Source organism: Callithrix jacchus, chromosome 15 (genome assembly GCF_049354715.1).
Source record: "Callithrix jacchus isolate 240 chromosome 15, calJac240_pri, whole genome shotgun sequence".
In the NCBI taxonomy this organism is placed as follows: Eukaryota; Metazoa; Chordata; class Mammalia; order Primates; family Cebidae; genus Callithrix; species Callithrix jacchus.
Window position 1 is genome coordinate 53,088,322 of NC_133516.1, and position 15,406 is coordinate 53,103,727.

General features: G+C 40.5%; 1 protein-coding gene across 6 annotated transcripts in view; it reads right to left on the minus strand.

Annotated features, from left to right (window-relative positions):
- The window catches only part of FOXP1 (forkhead box P1), a 635,694-nt gene that overhangs the window by 346,979 nt on the left and 273,309 nt on the right, over positions 1-15,406 (minus strand). For 4 of the 6 annotated variants that reach the window (XM_054245865.2, XM_078351481.1, XM_054245864.2 and 1 more), the window contains exon 1: positions 713-775. The exons of 1 other annotated variant lie outside the window; for it this stretch is intronic. The gene's annotated coding sequence lies outside the window, so the exon portion shown is untranslated. Of the gene's footprint in view, positions 1-712; positions 776-7,038; positions 7,215-15,406 lie in introns of those variants that run through there. One more of the 6 variants, XM_078351479.1, reaches the window with a different exon arrangement.

Here is a 15,406-nt window from a genome sequence, read left to right on the forward strand (position 1 = left end):
TGTAGGTAGCATTCATAACCATTGTAACTGGAGTGCTTTTTCATCCCCCCTCCCAAAAGCGAATTTGAGAAAATTAAATTTGGCTTTAATTCATTAAGCTACATTAGTCTCTCTGAAAACTTCTAATTTTAAAATCAAGTACTCATTTGATTTTCAAGCAAGGTCAAGGGAACAAGGCAGCCTAGTGCTGACATTACAGGGATATGTCCCACACTGCTCAGCAGTTACATCAATGTGGCGTGTTGCTATGGTGCCTGACTGTTAATTTCTGAAAGAAGGTGATTATAAAGCCGCCAGATGAACATCAATCGGATGACACCACTTCAGCAGACAATACTGACATGAGTTACTCTTGTTTGCAGCAAGTTAATTTTATGAATCACCACTTTTGTGATGTGAATATTCCTTTCTAACTTTGAACCTACCAAGTCAACAAGCGAAAAATAAATTTACAAAATAAAAATAAGTTCAGCTTCAACAAACAGATGAGACTTTGATAATCTTTGGGGGGAAAATGTGAATCTGTAGACCATTTCTTAAGGGCAACCGTTTTTCTTAGGACCTCCAAAAATATGCCACATATGTACTTACTTGCAAATAAATACATGTTTATTTGACAAATACGGAACAAAAAACAACTGAATTAAAATGCCTGGAAGGCAAAAGACACAGCAGCCTTACAGACAACTTCACTAATCACATTCGCATTTACCTTTTTTTTGGCTTCTGTAAAGCAATCTTCAGTTATAGTCACCTCAAAAGGTCACGTCTTACCCTAAAAACAAAAGAGAACAACAAAATCTGAATGTCAAGAGAAGTAGCAACCACCTCTGCCAAGGACAGACAGGAGCAAAACAACAAAAGAACTCAATTCTATTTAATGGCAAATGACTTTCAGGGTTAATAAAAACAAGTCCCAAGAATCTCTACTTATCTGGACCATATGCCTTTGAGCTCTTCAAGCAACAAAATCAACTTGGAGGGAAAAAGTCAAGGTGAAACATTTCAAATTTTATCAACTTTTTCTCATCTTGTTGTCTATCAATTTATTTTCATGTGGAATAATATGTGACTCATAGGCCTTTGTTTTTGGAAACCAGACTGCCACTTGAACGTGTCTGTGTTTGGTTAACATCCACAACATCTCTTATTTCATTAAAGCAGAGGCTTATTTTTTTCCTTTTCGGAAGAGAGTTAGTTCTTGTAGACAAGATGCTTTCTGCCACTTTGGACCTTTCAAGATGAATGAAAGCACCACAATTTTCAGTTTGGGGAGGGGCAGAGAGTTAATTGCTCGTGAAAGCTGTTCACAGAATGTTTTTCTCTTAGCATGTATCTACCCGGTCTACTAAATAAAAAGGATTCATGTCACATGAAATAAACAATTGAAATCAAGCTTCCTAAAACACAAAGAAACTGTGGAACGCACTTTACCCCACATCTACTCCTACATCTGCATACTCCCATATGCAAAACAGTGCTTAATCCTCTAAGAAACATTACAAGCTGCCTCTTTCTGCCCATGTAACTGGGATCAACATATGGCACAAGTGAAAAGAAAAACATTTGTTTATTAATTTAGATCAAGTTACTAAGAGGGTAGATGATTCATTCCACATCCATTGACCAAATGCTCATATAATTTTTAAGGTGGCAATTCATATCATCATTGTACTAAAATGTTAATATCTTTTTGCTCACTCTTCAGAATAATATGTAATGAAGTGGTTTAATTTTATAGGAATATATCCCTGCTTATCCCTCTGCCGTCAGCCCTGAATGTGGAAAGGCAAACGTCATTGGGAAGAGTAAAATCTTATTTCACCAAGACTAAAAATTTGAAAGTGGCACTTTCGTGTGTACTATCTTTGAGGAATTGATCCGAGGCCAATTTATGACATTTCCACAAGCAAGTGTATGCAGATTCTTGCCATTAAGATTGGAAAAAGATGCAGGCTCTGAGTGAAATCATAATTTTCATGTTTACTGTAAGAGGAAATTGGAGGTTTTCACCATAAATGTTCACCATTTGGGTGGGGGAAAACCCTAGGTCTGGGACTTAAAATTACTATTTTGCAGCCTGACCAAAAACCTTTTTGTTTTTACACAAAACAATTCAAATTGAAAATGAAAATCGTGTGCTTTACTGCTGATGTATATCCCCAAGATCAGTTTCTCCAGTGGTGAGAAGTCTATTTCAGGGCAAGTGATGATAAGAAAGAAAAGCAGAGCAAAGATGGTCAGGTCGTCAAGGTAGAGCAAAGATCTGCAGAGCCCCACTCTACATGGATAAAAGCTCAGCAGATACACAGCACACACCAGAAATTCCTACCTCTACCACTCATCAAATCTTAAATGCAAAGCAAGTGAACTTTGGCAGATCTCACTCAATTCAAAGCAAGAACACCTTTCTCTCTCTCCTTCTTACTTGAGATGTTCTCCAATACATGCACTGTAAACTACTTTATATGTTTATCTATTGAGCTGCGTCTATTTTTGCATGTCTGGCAGTCAGACCTATAGTATTAGACTTTGCAATGCAGATGAGATTTGCTATCATATAGGCCTGGCAAACAACTGGACCTCATTAAAATTTAATATTTTTTAAAAAACTGCTGAAAACGCCTTCTTTGAATAAAGTTATCTCCAGTGCTGCATTTGAACCTGCGGAACATGTTCAGGTCAACACTAGATCTGTTCTTCTCCTCACCTATCCACATAGTTTAGTGTGTAACAGAACACAGAATAAAAGTAGGTGGTTCAGCCTCAGATTTTACAAGTATCATTTCTTCCCTCTAGGAGTACTGGGGGGGAATTAACAACAAAATTATACCACTTACCCTCCAACTTATAAATACTAAAACAATATGAAACTGACTACATTTAATTTTTACTTACACATAAAAAATTAGCAGTAGTATATAATCTCTATCTTTTTCCATTTTGAAGGCCCATAAATTTTGGTGCACATGCACATTTGACCACTGATTCATTTATTGCTGTTGATTTTCGTTTTTGGAGAAGGTATACGTTAACAAAGTAATCTAAAAGACATTTTTCTAGTTTTGCTGAGAAAAGATTAATAGTTCAACAGCTGTTTGCCATCATGCTAAATGAAATGAAATGTGTCAATATAACAGACAAGAAAATTAAGGGGTAGTACCGGGCCCAGAGTCTGCATCATTAGTAGCTTAGAAGAATTGGAAACCATCAACTAGCAGAAAAATATGCATTTCATTTTTTCCAAAGCATAAAACTTCCCTTTCCAAAACCATATTTGCTATTTTCTCCAATCACTTTACTGATCAAATAGATGAACTATTTACCTGTATACTTACTGGCAGCAAAGCACCAAAAGTCAAATTAAATGATTATGCAAAGCTTTTATGTATTAAAAAAAAAAAAGAAGATAAAAGAAATTCATTCCCCTCCAGCCCACTTGTCTTCTTTTAAAAAATGCTGTCTCCATACGAATTGCATTTTTTTTTCTTTTTCTCTTTCTTTTTTAAGTTTCCTACTGGTTTTAGGTTTTCAAAGTGAGCCAAGGATACGGTAAACAGAAATTACTTATTTTCCTTTATGTCATTCTCTGTAACGTTAAGCTCCTGTGAACACTGGAATTGTTCCGTGGCCTCTTTGCCATGGCTGCAGCAGTGTCATTTACCCAAGCTACATGGTGACCACACCAAATTTCAAATACGACCTCTAGGGTTTGACAGGTAACGTACCTCCCTCTTTTTCTACCTCTCCAACCACCCCTCCTCCCCAATTAGGACTATTATTCTAAAGAACCCTTAGATTATTATAGTGTTGCAACATCATACTTTCTATGAGTATATTTTGCCCTTAATTTAATCTGTGTGACATGTAATACACAGTGCCCACTATTATATCCTACTTGGAACCGAGTGGCAGGTAAGTGTGGAGGTGCAATCTCATTTCACAAAACTGAAAATGAACAATATCGGTTCTTTTTTGCCTGTTGATAGCATTTCCCCTTCCCTTTCTTGACAGCTAAAATAGATTATTTGCATTAAGATTTCTGCATTATATTTCATTTTATATAACTGTGCAAAAGCAACTCTGAAGGATGCCCGACATAGTTCATCTCAACCTTCAGCCCACGCAACACTGGCTGAGAACCTATTGTGTGCCAGTCTTATTAAAGGTGCAAAGATGAGCAAAGCGAGCCCCTGGGTGGTGATGAAGGGGGCAGTTCAGTAGGTCTATGGCTAGAGGCTCTTTCCTACTAGGAAACCCAGGAAGGAGCATGGTTCAAACTTTCTATACCCCCAAATCCTCCAATCAAAGGGCCTGTACTTCATTTGCAAAAACTGGTCCAAATAGGCCAATTTCCAAGAGTTTTCTGCCTCTTAAAGTAGGAAATCTTATCTCGTGTGGGCTTTAATATCTTGTTTTTCAGTGACTTCTTAGAAAATAGAAGGACATCAACATATATTTGATGATTGAAAAACATAATACAAGGGTCACGTTATTTTCTGTTCTTAAGAAAATCTGGCTGGGCGTGGTGGCTCAACGCCTGTAATCCCAGCACTTTGGGAGGCTGAGGCGGGTTGATCACAAGGTCGGGAGTTCAAGACTCAGCCTGGCCAAGATGGTGAAACCCCGTCTCTACTAAAAATACAGAAATCAGCTGGGCGTGGTGGCAGGCGCCTGTAATCCCAGCTACTTGGGAGAGTGAGGCAAAGAAGTGCTTGAACCTGGGAGACGGGGGTTGCAGTGAGCCGAATTGTGCTGTTGCACTCCAGCCTGGGCGACAGAGTGAAACTCCATCGCAAAAAAAAAAAAAAAAAGACAAGAAAATCTCCAAAATCAATCATAAAGTTTGTTCTATGCTCTTAGGACTTCAAATATTGAGTCAGGTTCGGAGAAAAAAAAAAAAAAAAAAAGGTGGGAGAGAGAGGGAATGAAGAAGGAAAAGAAAGAAGGAAAGAAGGGAAAAAGAAGAGAAAAACAGAGGGGGGAAAAGAAAGTCAAAGAATAAAGGAAGGAAAAAGGAAAGAAAAGGAAGGAAGAAACTGCTGTGCAGTCAGGGTCTCTGAGACCAGAGGCAAACCTGGACGCCCTCTAGGCTTGCAGCTTCACAAACACTACACTTCCTTTACTTGTCTCTACCAAAGAAATGCGACTTCTAATCCATCATTCTCCAAATCTCCCTCCCACCCCTGCAAGTAACAGTTTCCTTCCTTTCTCCTCATCCTCGAGGACCCTCATCAGAATATACTGCCTAACTTTGGAGTCCATTCTAGTAGGGCAAAAACCCAAAATATTATATACTAAGCCATGTGGTGTAGGCAACCCCAGTGGAAGCTTACCCGTGCAATTACTTCTGGCTAGCACCTCCCCCCCGCTCAATAACTCCACATGGGCCCATCTCATTTGGAAAAATGACTCTCTCCTACCTTACAGAAAAGGAAAACCCTGGCTGTGGTCATGTGAAAATATTTTATAGGTATCCTTTAACAGCCTCTAAATGTTGAAACCTAAAAACAATATTTGCTGTTTTCCCTTTGAAGCTCTAACAAAGCCTTTGTTTTAGATTCACCTTTAGTGTGCAATAAGAGTTAATAATCAAATCCATCCCAACCCCCACAAATGTTAAACAAAAAGATAAAAGAAATGCAAATAGCTATTGTCATGGAAAGTTAAAGTACCTGTCTGTATTTTTAAGTGAAAACTATTATCTCTATCAATCAAAATTTAAGAATACAATAGCACTAATCACAGAAGGTGCTCTGACGGAGTTACTTTCCCTCAAAAAAAAAGTATTTTTCCCCTTAAAAACCAAGTATAAAAGTCATATACTTACAATTAGATAGAGTATTTGTAATTTTGTTATTAAAAACCTTCAGCAGCCTCACTGTTAATAAATGCTTCTAAGTCTCTAGACTGATTTGTACCCAAGAAGACACAAGTCCCTACATATTTTAATAAGGTTGATGAAATTTTATTTAAATTCTCACAGTTTCCAACCTGCGGGGGAACAGCACACTCTTCTGTTGAAAAGAGTTACTCAAACAGAGGCAACAGTTAACTGGTCATGAAAACTCCTTCTTTTAGAGGCTGGACATAATTCCCACATCCTGAAATATCTTCACACAGGACATATATTCCTTGCATGGTTCACCCTCGTTAATTGTGGCAACTTATTTTTGAACTAACACTCTGCCCTCAAAAAGAAAGCAGAATACCCCATCCTACCCCAGAATGATCAGAGTGTACAGTACGTGAATTTCTCCGAGTCTTTTTTAAAAAATTCACTTTAAAAAAAGACAGGATTAGCCCCTGAATATGGTGCTTTCTAAAGACGGTACAGGAACAAAAAATAGCAAGACCCCAGATAGTAAAACAAACAGCTCAAGATTAAAATTCCTAGAGCAAACAGTTAAGCCAGGATGCCATTATGCACACTGAGCCTGGATGATGTCTCCTCCACCGTGGGGCCAAGAGGCTGTCATTTTCCCCCCAGCAAGATCAGATTTCCTTTCCTCCCGACCGCCTCTCTGAGCATCATGGCCAACATCTCTAGTGTGCTATTAATATCAATGAAGAGACGATTCGATTTCCACAGAAGAAAACCCTTCCTATTCCGGCGCAGACCTTCGGGGAGGACCCTGGCCCGGGTATAGACAATACAGCGGCAGAGTTTCTGTTTTCTTACAGTTCAGTCTTACACACTGTTTGAAGGCTTTTAGCAAACAATGGCAGCATTATCTGCAGGATAGTTACAAAACAGGATTTGTTAGGACAAAGAATAATAAAGCTGCTCTCTCTGTATGTGTCTGTGTCTTTTCTTTTTAATTCCCTCTAGTCCTCATGAGCCTTTCTCTGCTAGTCCAAAATTCAGCCACATTTCCTAAGAGGCACCTGTACTTGTCTATTTCAATGCAGCCAGAAGCTGACAACGGCCCAGGAACCAGGACTGCTTTCAGGAGGTGCCCAGAAGGGCAGCAAAGTACCCTCTCAACATTAGTAAAATGAAACAAAAGTGTCAGCCTTGGCTTCGCACACACTTACCCGTTCATGGTGAGGAGGCAAAGCTTTGGGGCGGGAGAGGCAATTTTCACACAACAGAAGAAAGTTGAGAGTTTGTAAGGGAGAAACTACAGGCGCTTGGAAGCCTGCTGGCTCTCAGGGCTCCCGGGCTGGCGGCAGTGTGAGGAAGGACTGAAGGTATGTGGGCTAAACACAACAAAAGCCACTGCCTTACTCTAGATTAAATATGCAGGAAGAGGCCCCTTTGCATAAACACAAACACTCAGCAAATGAATAACTGGCTCAATCAGACGCCCGCTGTGCCTTCTACCTGTCCTCACTCTGACAGGAGACACTGCCTGTTCCAGGGGACACCACTAAACAGGAGACAGTTAAATGTTATGTTGCTATAATAACAATTAAAATGAATTGCATTCATTAGTAATTAAGAACTCACTCGTGGAAGCGGGTAGTGCTATTGTTGTATCTCCAGCTATTCCAAAAAGAACTTGTATAATCTCTAACACTCAATGAGAGTTTTAAACAATCAGGTTGTTTAGTCACAATTTAAGGTCAGAGATATACATCTTGTTTCTCTGCTTTGTCACATTATAAGTTGATTCTCGTGACTCTGTACCTACAGAAAAATCTGTTTTTTATATGTATATAAAGTGTACATATAAAAATATATACACACATATACACATATATATGTACATATATACTCACATATAATACATTCATGCATATCTAATTAAAGAGATTAAGCCAAAAAAAATGCTACTTAACTATACACTCTCTCGTTCACTAATCATTTAAGGAAAATAATTCGAGTTTTCCAAAACTATTTCCCAAATGCCTGCCTTTCAAATGTCACCAATCCATGACCACTCATTTAAAAACATTACCCCTATATTAGAAGGAATGCTTTTAACTGAGTGGCCTCAACCACTTATAATTTCAATTAAATAACATAATTACAGTCAACAATTTTCTCCATTTCGGCAGAAAATATGCCATACCTCAACATAATTTGTCCTTACAACCCAGGAATTTAAGCAAGAGAAAAAACATATCAGTGCTAGGAATTCACTACTGCCTTTTCTTAGCTTACGGAATCAACTCACACTGACCTCTTACTCTCTGTTCCAGCCACATGTTGGTCTTAGTAACTTAATTATTTTTTAATAACTTTTGCAGTATTAAATGATTTCGATTGAAACATAAATAAGATTATGTTCGTCTGCTACTTTCTAATGCCATACAGTACTCTGGGGCCAAATCCAGCACGGCTGTGCTATAGGATGTGTCTATATTATTACTGTATTTGGACTAAAAAGGATAGGTCACAGATCCTTCACAGCCATCGAGAATGCTGTGATTTATCCTAGCCAAGGGAAAAAGGGCAGCTTTCTATTTCAAAAGCAGTTTTAATTTATTAATACAAAACTGTTTTCTGGCCAAATCATTCTGCTGTAAAAGGCGAAGATCATCACTGAAAAGTTTTAAAATATTTTTAGAAACAAACACTGAACTCGTTTCAAACATATATTATGGCATAATGTGGAAAAAACACAAACAAAATTAAAAAGATACCCAAAGACCCAGAGAATAAAACACAGGTTCTCTAAGAGGGGTGCGTACAGAAACTGAAAAGATGCTGATTTTGTTCACTCTTTTGCCTTGAAACGACCTTCCACATAAGGTGTTAGATAACCCGCGTCCATAGACGATAGTGATCTAACCTTGCTGCAAGTAAACCATAGAACAAAACTTAATCAGTATATCACTGTGAGAACGCCTCTGTCCATCCCCATGGAGCTTCTAATGACTGTTTTGGCAGTTTTGAGGGTAGTTATGCTTCCCAGCTCATCTATATCTCATACTGGTTGAGTAAGCTAATGGAAGTGATGTTAGTGGAATCCAATATTAATGCCCTGTATCACGCAAACCTGGATGCAACTAAATATATTATACAATTATAGGTGGTATCTAATTCCATAGGTGTTAGATACTGTACTCTAAATTAATATTTTAATGAGGACAGCGAAATAAAGACGACAATTCAGGTAAGGGATCCATGCATTGTGGTCCAGCTAAGCTCCCTACTAAAAGAGCGCCGGATTCGGGAGCAAACAGCACAGACACAGGGATTGTGACAAAAATCTGTATGCAAGCTTTAGATGCTGAGTGACACATACTGATGCACAGAGTCAAAGATGTCATCCTCACACAAGCGCCACTTGCTGTAAGCTTGAGAGAAAACGCAGAGGGAAAGATGGGGGGGGGGCACAGTTGCAGTGAGACCTCCAGAAAATAAACAGGGTGTACAGTTTCAAAGGCTGCAGACACAGACATTTCATTGTTCAAGCCAATTATCAGTGGAAAATAATAACAACAGATGGATTCAGAGTCACTGACTTTTCATATGCACTTCATCTCGGCGGAACAGATGATGAAACGCGAGAGCTATCTCAAAAAGGCAAAACATCTTTCAGTAAAAGAACTCTACAGTCCAGATGGGGACCTTCTAAGGCTGCTGATTATCTTCTTATAATGTTGTAAGATAGACTTACTAAAACATTTCAAGAACTGATCAGATATGATGCGTACAATGGCTTCATTATTGGAAGGAGTCGCCTCAGACTTGTGACTAAACCCGGCAGAGATTTCAATAAGGTTAGGACTGTAAGTTTCCTGTTTTCTCATCAGGGACTGCAGGTTCCAACTCAAACTGGAAATCTGTGCACAACAGGAGAATAAACCGTTGCCCAAGGATCCTACATATTTGCTCTTCTCTGATTTGAGCAAAGGAAAAAAAAATAAACTGGAACTGTGAAAAGGACATTAAATTATTCTGAAGCATTCTACCACAATGTGTGCGTGTGTGGGGGGGGGGGGACAGCGCCAAAGCAATTCTTTATTAAAAGCATTTGGTGATAAAATATCACCCCTTACATGCATTAGAACATCTTAAATATCCCTTGCCACTGGTGACTGCAAAAGAGAATTTTCTTTTAGTAGGGAATAAATACAAATTTCAATGGTGGTGTAACAGTAATTTTAACAAATGTCAACCAAAACTCCCCAGCCTACCCTAATCCACTCTCATTCAACGTACCAAGTTAGGCTTGCTGATAACACTCAAGAGGTTAACCACAACCTGAGGACTTGCTGTAAGTAATGGAAAAAGTTAAATCTCTAATCAGATAGGCCTCATCCCGACTGGAATAACAATGTATCTGTTCCATGTATCTGTCTACTCCTCTATCCATCTCCATCCATCCACCCATCACCAATTGCACATTCATAATTTTGCAAAAATTCTTTCTCTGAATTGACATAAAATATGGTCGACGTCACTGGGCTAAGAAAAAAGAAAAGCTGATTTTTCCAACTATTTACTAACATACTTAACATTTAAAAAATATTTTTATGAACACACTGTTGACTTCACGAGTTTATAACGTAAGTTAAAATTTTTTTTTTCTTAGCAAGGCTTTTCTTTCAAAGTACTCTGACAAAAGTAAATTCATAGCAGAACACACAGGCACGAAGAAAATATCGCCAAGGGCAAAATTCTGCAACTGCTTTAAGAAGCAAACAAGAACACAAAAGATGTGTAATACAACCATCTGGCTCTCCTCATACTATAGCAATGCCTCGACCTCATCCCCGCCCCCTGAGCCAACCCACACCAATGCCACAAAACCAAATGGCTTCACTTATGTTTCCTGCACAGCAAATGTACACAATGCAGTTAGAATGCAAAAGTTGATTCTGACACATAAACTAGCATCTTTCGAATTTTCCCCAATTCAATGATTTTGCTGTTGTTGTTATCTGTTCCGAGTGGGACTTCTCTGAAAAACCAACAAGAACCTCACCACGATAAAGATGTTCTCACATGGGCATATCTATTCAGCCTCAAGAGAAGTCTCCCAAAAAGCCTTCATCTCTACGAGCTTGTGCTTTCTGTTATAACCACTCTTCAGATGTGGACATATAAAAAAAAAATCCTAAGTTTATCCCAATTAGAACTCTTACTTTTGTGGGGGGGACACTAAATGGTGGGTTATTTTACTCACTTAGAATGTGACATAACTGTACTAATTTTTTATTACCATTCTCACCAGTCAGCCTGTTCACTGAAATTTTTCCTTATTTGGCTCAGTCTACAAACGTTTACTGAGCACCTACTGTGGTATTAGAATCATGCTGGACAATGGATGATCAAAATCCATTATTTTCCCCTGTGCTAGCAGGACCTGCCTGGTCCATTAAACCAGCAACTCTACAGTTTATAAAAAATCTTCTGGCTGGGCGCAGTGGCTCAAGCCTGTAATCCCAGCACTTTGGGAGGCCGAGGCGGGAGGATCACGAGGTCAAGAGATCGAGACCATCCAGGTCAACATGGTGAAACCCCGTCTCTACTAAAAATACAAAAAATTAGCTGGGCATGGTGGCACATGCCTGTAATCCCAGCTACTCGGGAGGCTGAGGCAGGAGAATTGCCTGAACCCAGGAGGCGGAGGTTGCGGTGAGCCAAGATCGCACCATTGCACTCCAGCCTGGGTAACAAGAGCGAAACTCTGTCTCAGAAAAAAAAAAAAAAAAAAAAAAAAAAATCTTCCACAGGCAGGCAGGCAGAAGCATTTTATTTACTTATACACTTATTTTTGGAGGCGAATATAATAGACCTTTGAAAACAGCCTGTTTGTAGGGATCCAATTGTTTCCAAAAGGTGGGAATGAATACTTTCCATGGAAATCTCTGTTTGGGTAAAACCAATAAAGCATCTTAAATGCTTCTCACCAAGGGGCAACAATGTAAAAAATAATAACTGAAGAAGTATTTCTTCCCAGGCAAACTCTACTCGTTGCTTTCCTGCAGGGGCATGGTAGAGGCAGACAGTCTGTACCAGGCACAAGTTCTCAGGCAGAATTCAGATCCGCCAGGCGGAGGGCCACGTCTAGTTTACTTTTGTTTTCTTACTGATGCTAGCCTTCCCCTATTCCTGCGTCCCTCTCCATGTTCTGGGATGAGAAGACTTTGAGTGGTTTTTCAAGGGGCTAACTTCTGGTTCTCTTCTGGGCATTTCTGCCCACAGAGTCCCCTGGTTTGGACAGCAGCAATCGTCTGTAGGACACACACAGCAAATCCAGCCACCGGATGAGGAATTCTGCTAATTGTTTAAGCCTGCACTAGTGTCTGGCCACCAGTTGGCAGACACAACTCATGGCTGCCTACCAGGCCTAGGTTAACACAGCTGGGGCCAGATGACAGGCTCTCAAAGATACTCCTCCCATGGCCACATCTGGCTCTTGGCGGCTCCCACTGCAGCTGAACTCATTCTATTTGGTTCTTCTGGGCAAGTCACATTCATTACAGTTTGTGACAAAAATATCAGAACATATACTCCACGAAGGCAAGGACTTTATCTAATTTGTACCCCCCTCACCCCCCACTTTTTTTTTTCTGAAACATGGTCTCACTCTGTGGAGTGCAGTGCAGTGGCACCATCATGACTCACTGCAGCCTGGAACTACTGGACTCAGGCGACCCTCCCACCTCAGCCTCCTGAGTAGCTGGGTCTAGAGGCACGTGCTACCATGCCTAGCTAGTTTTTAAATTGTTCTGTAGGGACAAGGTCTCACTGTGTTGCCTAGGCTGGTGTCGAATTCCTGGGCTCAAATGATCATCCTGCCTCAGCCTCCCAAAGTGTTGGGGTTACGGGCATGAGCCACTGTGCCGGCCTCTTGCTTGCTATATCTCAGTACAGAACAGCGGCACGCAGGGTAGACGTTCAGCAAATAAAGAATGAGTGAATAACGCTAACCAGTGTGTGAGCTGAAGAAAAACATTCCTTATCTTATTCCAGCTACGCTGTTCCTCCTGCTGTTGGTAAAATGGACAGCACTCTGGCACACAGAGAAGCTCTCTAATGGCTCTAGAGCTAGATTTTATTATGGACACATTCACATTCAAGAATGAACCCATGTCCACTGTCAGTATAGCTGTAAAGACCTCCAAAGATCCTTCCCCCAAAATTACCGAGTCTCCCAGAATTACCCTCATCCCGACTTTATTAGTCTTTAAACTGAGAAACTTGGCAGGTGCCCACAGGGCCTGAGAGTGGTCTCAATGTAGAAACTTACCTTTGGGCCACCACCAAAATGTCAAATGATGAGGCAATTCTTCCTGGCACCTTTTCATCCCATTTTCCTTCTCATGCCTCTCTTCCTAAATTCCCTCACATCTGGAGATCCCAGCTCCCTTCTACACTCAACTTTGACCCAAGGCTAGGCTTCCCCAAAGCTCACCACCTCTCTAGCTCCCACGAGAAACACATTTAGAAAAGCCAACATAGGCAAATGTCTCTCCTTCCCTGCTTCTGCTACTTGAAATTATTTTTAAAATGAGAGAATAAGCTAGGCTCAGTGGCTCACACCTGAAATGCCAGCTATTCAGGAGGCTGAGGCAGGAGGATTGCGTGAGCCCAGGAACTGAAGGCTGCAGTGAGCTATTATGGTGCTACGGCACACTAGCCTGGCAACAAAGTGAGACACCATTTAAAAATGGAGGAATAGGCCAGGTACAGTGGCTCTTGCCTTTAAATCCAGCACTTTGGGAGACCAGGGCGGGTGATCACACTTGAGGTCAGGAGTTCGAGGCCAGCCTGGCCAACATGGTGAAAGCCTATCTTTACCAAGAAATACAAAAAAATTAGCTGGGCATGGTGGTGTGTGCCTGTAGTCCCAGCTACTCAGGAGGCTGAGGTGGAAGAACTGTTTGAAGCTGGGAGGCGGAGGTTGCAGTTAACTGAGTTTGTGCCACTGCACTCCAGCCTGGGTGACAGAGTGAAAGCCTGTCTCAAACATATTAAAATAGGCTGGGTATGGTGACTGATGCCTGTTATCCCAGCACTTTGGGAGGCCGAGGTGGGAGGATCACTTGAGGTCAGGAGTTTGAGACCAGCTTGGCCAACATGGAGAAAGCCCATCTGTACTAAAAATACAAAATTAGCCGAGTGTGGTGGCAGGTGCCTGTAATCCCAGCTATTCGGGAGGCTGAGGCAGGAGACTCACTTGAACCCGGGAGGCAGAGGTTGCAGTGAGCCGAGATTGTGCCATTGAACTCCAGCCTGGGTGACAGAGTGAGACTCCATCTCAAAAAAAAAAAAAAAAAAAAAAAAAATTAGCAAAATAAAAATAAAATAAAATGAGAGAATGTCTTTGTACAATTCCACAATCACAATGAAACTTTAAGATAATTCTTTAAAAAAGCAGTATAACAGACTGCAAATGATTGATACCTACCTATTTATTGGCTGAAAACAGGCTATCAAGTAAAAACAACAAAAACAAACTAGTTTTGAAAGTTAGGAAAGAATTTTTAAAAGGCAAGGCTGAGATTGTACAGAATGAGTATCTGTATTTCTTAACGTAATCTTCAGGCTGCCTCACCTAAAACTAAGTATTACCGAATATAGTACTACACAGTATACTTTAGACTAGAAGAGTTCAGAATTTACAAGGGGTAGATTCAAGTGCCCAAGTTCGAAACTCAGCTCTGGTGCTTACTCACCTCGGACAAGTTCTCTGTCCCTCAGTGTTCTTATCCATAAACTGTGCTTCATTACAGTGCATTATTTGCTTTTGGGGAATAAATGCACTGACATGAAGACGTACTTAGAATAGTGCCTGGCACAAAGTGAATGCTAAAAGAAATAATGGCCGCTGTTATTATTACCAGGGATGATATAACTTAAATAAATCTAAAACTTCCTACACGTCATTTCTGCCATCTCTATGAATTGTTAAAAATACCTGACTGGCTGGGTGCGGTGACTCACAACTGTCATCCCGGCACTTTGGGAGGCCAAGGCGGGCGGATCACAAGGTCAGGAGATCGAGACCATCCAGGCCAACACATTGAAACCCCATCTCTACTAAAAGTACGAAAATTAGCTGGATGTGGTGGTATGGGCCTGTAATCCCAGCTACTCAGGAGGCTGAGGCAGGAGAATCGCTTAAACCCAGGAGCTGGAGATTGCAGTGAGCTGAGATCACGCCACTGCACGCTACAGCCTGGCGGCAGAGCAAGACTCCTTAAAAAAAAAAAAAAAAAATCTGGCTGTCTGCCATGCTACAGGCTGGAAAAAAAAGAGAGAGAATATATATCAGATTTTAAACTTCTTAAGGACATAGTACTAAAATAAAATCAAAGTACTTATTTTTTTCCCCTCAATATTAGCTGGAGAGTCGTAGATGTAAGATTCGGGTCTCACCTCCCTCAGTGGAGTCAAGTCATTAGTTACAAAAAAAGCTACAAGCCAAGGTGAGCCTTGGGGCTGCTTGTCCCACCAACTACCAAAAAAGACTTCGGGGAGATGTTCAAAGAAGGAAGG